The sequence below is a fragment of the Carcharodon carcharias genome, chromosome 1, assembly GCF_017639515.1.
Source record: "Carcharodon carcharias isolate sCarCar2 chromosome 1, sCarCar2.pri, whole genome shotgun sequence".
In the NCBI taxonomy this organism is placed as follows: Eukaryota; Metazoa; Chordata; class Chondrichthyes; order Lamniformes; family Lamnidae; genus Carcharodon; species Carcharodon carcharias.
The window spans coordinates 48055266-48065397 of record NC_054467.1 but is presented as its reverse complement, the minus strand read 5'-3'; the positions used below and the strand labels follow the sequence as shown (position 1 = coordinate 48065397).

At 42.2% G+C, this 10132-nt stretch overlaps 1 long non-coding RNA gene across 1 annotated transcript; it reads right to left on the bottom strand.

Moving 5' to 3' along the window:
* Positions 1-1725: 1725 nt before the first annotated feature.
* Positions 1726-9801, bottom strand: LOC121278109. Its single transcript, XR_005943057.1, has 3 exons — positions 9739-9801; positions 9166-9380; positions 1726-1760 (listed from the first exon to the last, which is right to left on the bottom strand). It is a non-coding gene; the product is annotated as an uncharacterized LOC121278109 (long non-coding RNA).
* Between the last annotated feature and the right edge of the window lie 331 nt (positions 9802-10132).

Below are 10132 nucleotides of genomic sequence, written 5' to 3'. Positions count from 1 at the left end.
TGAGGCCCCTTTTCTACAAGGTTATTAACTAGCCCTTTCTATTGCACAATACCAGATCCAAAATAGCCTCTGCATATCGGTTCCTTGACCTCCTGAGCTAGAACACTACCTTGTATACATGCCATGAACTTGTCCTCTGCACCATTCACTATTACTGTAAATCTGGTTTGTTCAGTCTATATGAAGATTAAAATCCCCCATGATTACTATATTATCTTTATTATGTATGCCTCTGAATCCCTGATTTATAATAGAAACATAGAAGCTAGGAGCAGAAGTAGGCCATTCGGCCCTTCGAACCTGCTCCACCATTCATTATGATCATGATTGATCATTATCTGCCCTATTTTACAATTACAAGTGCCATCATTTTTTCTCACCCTTGCTGTTTCTTAGTTCCTCCCAAACTGAGTCCACTTTGTGGTTTCTGAGCTAAGGTTCCTTCTCTCCACTGTCTTTATCCAATCTTTTATTACCAGAGCAGCAATTTCCCATTTTTATTTTATCTTTCTCTTAAGTATTTAGCTCCTAACCTTGGTCACTTTGCAATCATGTCTCCTTAATGGCTTTTCAATTCCATCTGTGCTCAATCAAGAGAGAGACTTCAGTAAAATGGTTCGTATTCTGACGGAAAAAAATTACTGAGGTTAAATATTGTTTTGCAAAATTGCAAACCTGCTTGCTGCACCTCCATGGATCTGCTGTAAACCCAACTTGCTGTAGGCCTATGAAAGTTTCAGCAAAAGGACCTCTTTCCCATTGATGTACTCTTGTGTCACGCTGCTGTTGTATTCCTGACTAACCATTCAATATGGTATAGGGTTGATCCTGTAAATTCCAGAAGGGTCAACAGCTCAATTCACCAATATGCCAAAGTCCAGCCTTGCTGATGTCACTGCATATAACTGTAGAATGCATTTTTTGGAACACATTCTTCTAGTTTAAAGGCTACTCCATAAGTGACAAATGTTGCATAGTTCATTTTCCTTTTTTTCATTTCTAATGCCACAAATAAGTAATTATCTCTACAAATATCACATACTAGTAGACCCCTGTAGTTCAGTAATGGAAAGGTCACACTCAATAAATGCATATTGAAGTTAGCAGGAATTTGCCAGCATAGATGCATTTTATACTTGAACACTTAGTCTGTGTTTAATTCTCAAGTATGGTGCTCTGTAGGCCATTGCAATTTGAATAACTTTTACAATGTCAGTACAGTCATGGAAACTGCTTCTCAACTTTATTGTTTATTTTAAAAAGTAGGACTGTTTCCAAGCAACTCAGTAAGAATTCCCACAAGAGGTTTCCCATGACAAGCCCTTCTTATGACATAAAGTCTGGAAAATACTTTTCATGTATTCTGAATGCAAAACATTTTAAAACAAACTTTGAAAAGCCTACAGTGGTACAGCAAAACATCATAATTTGTCATTTGTAAGCACGAATCATTTTAAAAATTTGTTCCTGGAATGTGAGCGTTGCTGGCTGGGCCAGCATTTATTGCCCATTCCTAACTGCCCTTCAGGAAGTGGTGGTGAGCTGCCCTCTTGAATCGCTGCAGTCCATGTGGTGTAGTTGCATCCACATTACTGTTGTGAAGATGGTTCCAATATGCTGGCCCAGCAACAGTGAAGATATGGTGATATAGTTCCAAGTCACAATGGTGTGCATCTTGGAGGGGAACTTACAAGCGGTGGTGTTCCATGCACCTGCTGCCATTCTCCTTCTAGGTGGTACAGGTCCAGGTTTGGAAGGTGCTGTCAAAGGGAGATTGTTCTGATGAAACATAATCAACCTGAAACATTAACTCTGATTCTCTCCACAGACGCTGCCTGACCAACTGAGCATGTCCAGCAATTTTTGTTTTTATCACCACTCCTGATCTTTTGTTGAAGCGAAGGTCATCCATGAAGCAGCTGAAAGAGAGGTGGGTTTAGGACACTACCCTTGGGAACTCCCATGGTAATAACCTGGGGCATTAATAACGCAAAAGAAAAAAAAAATAACCTTTTATAATCTTACTGAAATCCTGAATGTTTCAAGGAATTGAAATAGAACTAAAAGCCCCTAAAAACATGCTTTCATTATCTGAAACTAATATTTTTATTGATATTAGCTCTGATGATTAATAGAAGATAATGGAAGCACAATGAAGTTAAAACAATGAGGCTTATTTCATGTCAAAGCAGGAAAACAGTTGTTAACTTGGTGTCTTTCCCCAATGCCTTGCAATTACTCGCCTTTTCAGATATTGATCTAATTCTTTTCTGAAAGCCTCAAATGAACCTTTCCCCACCACAGTCTCAAACAGCGCATTCCAGATCCTAACCACTCTGTGTGAAAAAGCTTTTCCTGATGACCCCATTGCTTCGTTTGCCAATTACCTTACCTCTGGTTCTTGATCCTTCCACCAATGGGATTAACTTTGTAATGACAATTATATGAGATCCATTTATCGCTATTTGTGCCATTAATTCATTTACCTTGATACAAAAGTTTCATGCACTCAGATAAAGCACCTTTAATTATACCTTTTTACCATTTTCCCTGACTTGACCTCATTCACTGATAGATTATTATCGTTAAACTCACCGCACTAAAAGTTCAACAATTGCTGAAAACTTTCTGCTACCTACTCAGTTAAATGATGGTAGAGTGCAGCCTAGAGCTAAACATGTTGCTGAGTGACTGCACAATTCAGCAGGGGTCTAAATTCGCGTGAGATTAGCACCACTGAAAGCCAGGCTGCACCTCTTAAAGGGGAGGGGCATTCTTGCTGCAACAGGTACTGGAATTATTTGTAGGTGAGTGCCTGGCCAATGGGAAGAATGTCAATGGTGCAACGTGCAGAGTGTGAGTTCCCAGGTTTTCACTGTTACGGAAAATTTAAACAGCACTAATTTCTCCTCTCACCACCCATCCGTAAACAGAAAGATGTTTTGATGTGTTTCCCTTGTTATAAGCAGTGATGTATTTCTCCAACCCCTCGGTTTTTGTGGATCTAATTTTCTATGACTAACCCCACAGCAAACTCGAGATAGGATGAACATATTCAAAACACGAAAGGAGGGTCGTATCGTCACCTCCACACTCAGATTGTAAAGAAAGTGTTAGAGAAAGGAAGGCTTTACAGTACAGAGACCGCAGAGAATACAAATATTGGCTCACATGAGTTCCAGAGTCCAGAATCAAAATCCAAATGGATGTCGGCTGGCTGAAAACTGATGTTGTATAATTCTCTTTTCTGGTGGTGTTGACTTCACATGCTGAAATAGGCAGTCGGAGATGAATCAGTTTTGTAGGCAATGGTACAGAAATTATACTAGAAGCAGGGTAGAAGGGGCCAGGTGTCCAACCTGGGAGAGCACTCTTTCAGCGTGGCCTGCTACTCAGATGTTAAAGCAGCAGACTGAACTCTTCAACTCAGCAAGGCAATATTACTTGTTCAACAAGCCAGTGGCCTACATCACATGACCCCACCTCTTCACTAGGTCTTCAACAAAGGATGTGTACCCCATGCCTGGAGTTTAGCTGGGTCTCAAAGTTTACTAAATGTCTCAGCCATTATGAATTGAAAGAAAGGTTGTGGCGCCTTTTGTGTTAGAAGACCATCAGTCTTCTTCTGGCCAGCCTGTGTTATTAAATGAAGATGGCGTTTGCATAGCTCTTTTTGAGGTTGGGCTGCACAGTCCACAGGTGGTCCTTTGTGGCTCCTTAGAGATGATGAGGTGCAAGTTTCCCTGAAACTATGGCATGGCTTCTTTTGTTCAGGGATCATAGACGGATGTAGATTCAGCTATTTTATGGCTTATGCCTTATGGCTACATGTCCTCACCCTGATGCAAGAGAAAGTGGTCATCATAATTGGAGTAGCCGTTGCTTAGAATTTGGCCAATGTCAGAGCTGAGACCATAGAAGATGACATATGTTCCAATCTAATCCAAGTTCTCACATCCCACTTCCCACTCAGCCCACAATCTCTTCTGTTGTACAAGCTGCAGCTGCTATCAGTGTGGACATCTTGAATCTCCCACCCCACACCCACTCCCCTCAGAACAAGCCTCGTGCCTTCCTTCTTTCAGATATTCAAGAACCACCCTGGCCAGGCACAGTAGGGCAGCAGAAAAGCCAAGAGGAATAGAACACTGATGATGAATAAACGCTATCACCCAATGTCATACTCGCAGCCACCAATTCAGATAGTGGCACTGTGCACACATTAGAAGGCAGCATTAAGGTGGGATCCGCAAGTGAGTTGCCACAAGTCACAAGTGCACAGCAGCCTAGGCAGGAAAAATGATAGCATGGATGCCAGCTCCCCAAAGGGCAACATTGCACATGAGTTCTGCCACAGGAGGTCTTCGATGAGATGGTATGCAGAGAAAGGCTGATTGGCATTCTAACAGAAATACTTGGTGCATTGTCTGACCTGCCAAAAAGCCTACTGTCATTGTCAAGGAACATTGAGGAGTAAAGTTCCAACTTGGCTCAGGGCTTTGCACAGAGCAAAACAGCAACAACAAGCACCTTCCTTTCTACTTTGTATGATTCCTACAAGTGGAGAGGTTTCCCCCTGATACCTATTGACTTCAATCTAATAGAACTTACTGGTGCTGCATTTGGTTAAATGCTGCCTTGATAGTAAGGGCAGCTACTTGCACCTCGCCTTTGGAATTTAATTATTTTGTCCATGGTCTGTCCCTGCTATAATGAGGTCAGGGGCCAAGTGACCCTGGCAAAACACCAAACTTACCATTGATGAGTAAATGCTGCTCAATAGCACTGTCAATGACACCTTCTATCATTTTGCTGATGATTGAGAGTGGACTGATAGGGCAGTACTTGGTTGGATTGGATTTGTCCTGCTTTGTGTGCCCAGGGCATACCTGGGCAATTTTCCAAATTGTCAAGTAGTTATGCCACTGATGCAGCTGTACTAGAAACACTTTTATAGAGGCATAGCTATTTCTGAAGAACAAGTCTTCAGAGCCCATAGCCTTTGCTGTTTCCAGTTCACTCAATTTTTCAATATCACATAGAGTGAAAAGCTGAAGACTCACATTAATAATGGAGGTGATCTCAGAAGGATTCTGAGATGGATCATCCACTCTGCCATTCTGGCTGAAGCTGGTTGCAGATGCTTCGGTTTTGTCTTTTGCATTAACATGCTGGACTTCACCATAATTCAGGTTGGGGAAGTTCATGGACCCAGCTCCTTCTATTATTTTTTTAATTGCCCAGAGCCATTTATGACTGGATGTGACAGCAATGATCTAATGTTTTGCTTGTGGGATCGCTCTGTTCTGTCCTTAGCATGCTGCTTCTGCTGTTTAGCATGAATGTCTTTCAGCTTCACCTGATTGGCACCTCATTTTTAGCTGTGCCTGATGCTGCTCCTGGTTAACTGAGTCAGTATAGTGGTGCTACTGAACACCTATTGATGATAGACTTTGAAGTTCTCCACCCAGATTGTGTTCTATGCCCTTGCCACCATAACTGGGGTTCAACATGGAGAAGTACTGATTCATCAGCTGAGGGAGTACAGTCGATGGTAATGAGCAGGAAGTTTCCTTGCCCATGCCTGAACTGATGTCATTGACACAGTGTCAATGTTGAAGACTTGCAAGGCCACTCCCTCCTGACAGCATACCACTCTCCTGCCACTTGTGGCGAATATGTGCTGCCAGTGGAACAGGACATACCCTGGGATTGTGATAGAAGAGTTTACGGCATTGGCTGTAAGGTATGATTTTGTGAGTATGAATCTGTCAGCTTTTGTTCAACTTGCCTGTGGGACAGCTCTCCCAATATTAGTACAAGTCCCCAGATGTTAGTGTGTCAAGTCAACTGGGCTAGTTTCACTTTTCTCGTGTCTAAACCTGGTGTCTAGGTCAAGGCCAGGTGGTCCACCAGGCCTTATTCTTATTATGATTTTTCATAGTACTGTACTTTATCACTTATTTCTACCCCTGTAACATCATTGACTTTGCCCCCATCTCAGGTCATTTGTTGCTGAAATCCTCATCCATTCCTTCATTACCTCTAGATTTGATTCCAGCGCACTCCTGGCTGGTTTCTCACATTTTAGCCTCCGTAAACTTGAGGTCTTCCAAAACTCTGCTGGCCGTGTCATAACTCACAGCGAGTCCTGTTCCCCTATCACCCCTGTGCTCGCTGACCTACATGGGTTCCCAGTCAAGCAACGCCTTGATTTTTAAATCCTCATCTTTGTTTTTAAATCCCTATGGCCTTGCCCCTCCCTATCTCTCCCCCAACTCCACAAACCTCTGAGATATTTCTGCTTCTCTAATTCTGGCCTCTTGCGCATTCCCAATTATAATTGGTTGCTGTGCCTTGAGTTGTCTAGGCTCTAAGCTCTGGAATACCCTCCCTACACCTCGCTACTTCCCTTTCTTCCTTTAAGACACTTCTTAATACATTAATACATGAGGTCATCTGACCTAATATCTCCTTATGTGGTTCGATGTCATACTTTGTTTTAAAATGCTCCTGTGAATCGCCTTGGAAAGTTTCATTATGTTAAAGGCACTATATAAATATAAGTTGTTGCTTTTATTGTTGTAGTAGTAGTTTAGTGCAACTGAGTGGATAGTGCAGTCTTTTGAATGTGAGTTCAGTCAACCACATTGCCATATAGACCAAATCAGCTAAGGATGGTAGATTTCCTTCCCTAAAGGACATTAAGAACCAGAAGGGTTTTTATGACAATCCAATTGCGACATGGCGACCTGGACTGATACTATTTTTTTAAATTCCAGACTTACTTAATTAACTAAATTTAAATTCCCCAGCTATAGTGGTGGGACTTGAATTCATGTTTCAGGATCATTAGTCCAAGCCTCTGGATTACTAGACCAGTAACATAGCCACTATGGGAAGTATTTTCCCCCCATCGGGCGGAAGTTCAGGAGCAGGCATGTGGAAGTGTGCCTCCAATCAGCGCCCCCGATCAGGGGCGCGCCACCATTTTATGTGGGTGGGCCAATTAAGGCCGCCCAGCGTGACGTCCGCCAGGAAGCGCTATGCACTCCCTGTGCGGGCAGAGGGGAATCCCTCAGCTGAGAGTGCGCTCTTTCGTACAGGAGTGCAAAAGGTGCACTCATCTCCCTGAGGCTAAGTGCTGCTTCAGGGAGATTGGTGCCAAATTCAAAAACGGTGAAGAGGCAAAAATAAAATTTCCCTGACATGTCCCCTCATGTGACACTGCCACGTGAGTTGGGACATGTCCATCACATCTAATCAAACATTTATTAAATTTTTTAAAACCCTCATGAAACCTCATCCAGCCTGTGGATGAGGTTTCATGCTTTTTCTGAAGCCCGCCAGGGCTCCCAGCCAACTTTAAGGTTGGACGGGCAGGTCCATTAATTATTTCAATTACTTTTTAAATGGCCTCAATAGGCTGTTGACAGGTCAGCAGGCGCAGCGCTGATTCGGCTGCACCCCTGCCAACCTGAAAATTGAAATGATGCGGAGTGACATCGGGAGTTCCGCCTGATATCACCCCACGTCATTTTAAGCGTCGGCTAGTGGGCCCTGCCCCCACCCTGCTCACCGACCTAAATATCCTAGACTATGCTGCAAAGTAAAAATGTGACATGAAAAGCAATAAAATGGCCATGTCCACATCTTCTGTTAAAAATCATCTGCATAATCAGGCTTACCATTTCTATCACTGGAACAAAAAACATAAATGGAACAATTTTACCACAAAACTTGATGCCAAACTATACTAAAATATTAAATGACTTGGACTACATGAATGATTTGGGCTTGGAAATCAGAAACATAGTTTCAAAATTTATGCCAACAACAAATTGGGGGATATTGTTAATACAGAGCAGGACAGCAACAAGGTACAGAAAGGCTTTAATAAACTTCCAAAATGGGCATGTAATTGGGCAAGTGAACATCAATACAGATAAGGTGGGACATGTTGATTGGAAAAATACAGAGTTCAAATAGTCCTTGTGAAATAAATGTCTAAATGGGATAGAGGAGCAGAGGGACCCTGAGAGTACAGATATGATAAAGATAAATAGCGATGCAGGTTAATAAGCTCAAAAGAAAACAAAGCACTGGGACTCTTCCTCAAGTAAAGAGAAGACTAAGGTGTCACCTGAGAAGAGATCATTAAGATTATGAAAGGATTTGATAAGGTAGGCAAAGAGAAAATGTTTCTACATGTGGGTAAACCAGAACTAGGGGCGTAAGTATAAGATAGTCGCTAATAAATCCAGCAGGGCATTCAGAGGAATATCTTTACCCAGAGAGTAGTCAGAAGGTGAAACTCTCTGTTCCAAGGAGTGGTTGTGGTGACTAGCATTGTTGCATTTAAGGGAAAGCTAGATAAACGCATGAGGGAGAGTGGAATAAAAAGTTATATTGATAGGATGAGAAGAGCTAGAGGAGGTTCATATGGAACATAACCACCAGCATGAACCTGTTGGGACCAATGTCTTGTTTCTAAGTTGTAAATATTATGCGATACTATATAATTTGAACCTTATGGGCTTTGTCAGTGACAGTGCTGCAATTAGTAATCACAATGGCCCATAACTCCCGGTGGAGTGGCAGTTGACTCAGATCTAATCTGATCTCCACTCCACCTCCCATCTTCCACTCTCACTCAGGCCGGATGAGATCTGTGTAGCGCAATGGGTTCCTGGGGCCTACGTTCGAGGGCAGCTCAGTCGAAGGTAAGTAAGCCACACACCCTTTTTATGGCACTAGCTGTCATAAGCCAGGTAAAGGTTCAGCTGCTGAGAAATAGGCATATAAGGTAAGTGGGCAGGATAGGGTGCGGAGGTGTATGGGGTGGTCCTGGGGAATGGGTTAGGGTGGTCCGGAGGGGTGGGGATGTTGGGTGATCCGGGGGTGGGCAGTTGGACAGAGGTGTGTAGACTCAGAGGGGAAAATGGGTGGTATGGTCAGAGGTTCCCGTGGGGGGTCAGGGGAGGTCAGTACAATTGTTACCCAGGAGCTAGAGGTGATTTTAATTCTTCTGACATTTTCTGGGTAACTATTGCTGTAGGACAGTAAGAACCATCCAAAGTTTGAGATTTAAATTCTATTTTTGGATGGTTCCCAGTGCAGGGTCAGAAGTTTGAACTTCCTGGGCAATTGCTGTACAATCCTTACCTGGGAAAATCTGGTGGGTGTTCCCCAGCACATCTTTTGGGTACCCGCAGATACACTGGAGCTCAGAACTTACACTGCAATGTGTTAGAATCCTTGGCATTTTCTTAGAATGTTGTCTTCAGAATTATTGCATCCTTTGAGGTCTTGTGATGCACTAGGTAGTGCAACAGTAGCTCTGGCTAAAAGCCCCTTTGTTCACCACAGGAGGAGCATTCCTGACCCAGTATAAAAAGATTGAAAATCAGTCTATAATCCTTCTGAAACTTCCCCACTATACCTCAAAGGGGAAGAAAGTGTCTATTAAGATATTAAATAATTGAGTCCTCCCCATATCTCTACCTCAAGATTTTGCTACTAGTATAAACACTCTCAATGCAAACACTACAAATATTTAATTCTGTTTACAGCTTGAGCCTCCATTGCCTTCACTAAAGTCTATCTAATTATCTCCTGAACTTGAATACACTCTCTCCCCATTTTAAAACAAGTTACCTTAAAACAGTCATTAATTTTATACCATAGCTTTATTTATATTATTTATATATATATATAAGTATATAAATACATAGTTACAGCTGATGCAGGCTTCCACTGAATGATTTCCATTGTTCTGTATAATACTGAGACATGTGGAATGAATACCAATGACTTATTTGCAGATTATTTCTGAAAGTAGTCCCATTTTTAGCTCACAATGTAACATGTGACACATGCACATCAACACTCAGTGAGGCTATCTTTTCAAATTGTAATCTCTCATGCTAACTTTATGGAGGTAATGCTCCAAGTCTGTGCTGTTGACATGCAATCTCAACTACAGCATACTGCCCACAATTTTCTACTATGTGCTACTAATGAGAAAGATTCTTTTGCTGAATATTAGCCCTTTCTATGCCAGTTATTTTTGTTACAATAATTATAAGGTAGAACATCCACAGAGGTTCTCCTGATCTCTGTGATTTCTAAT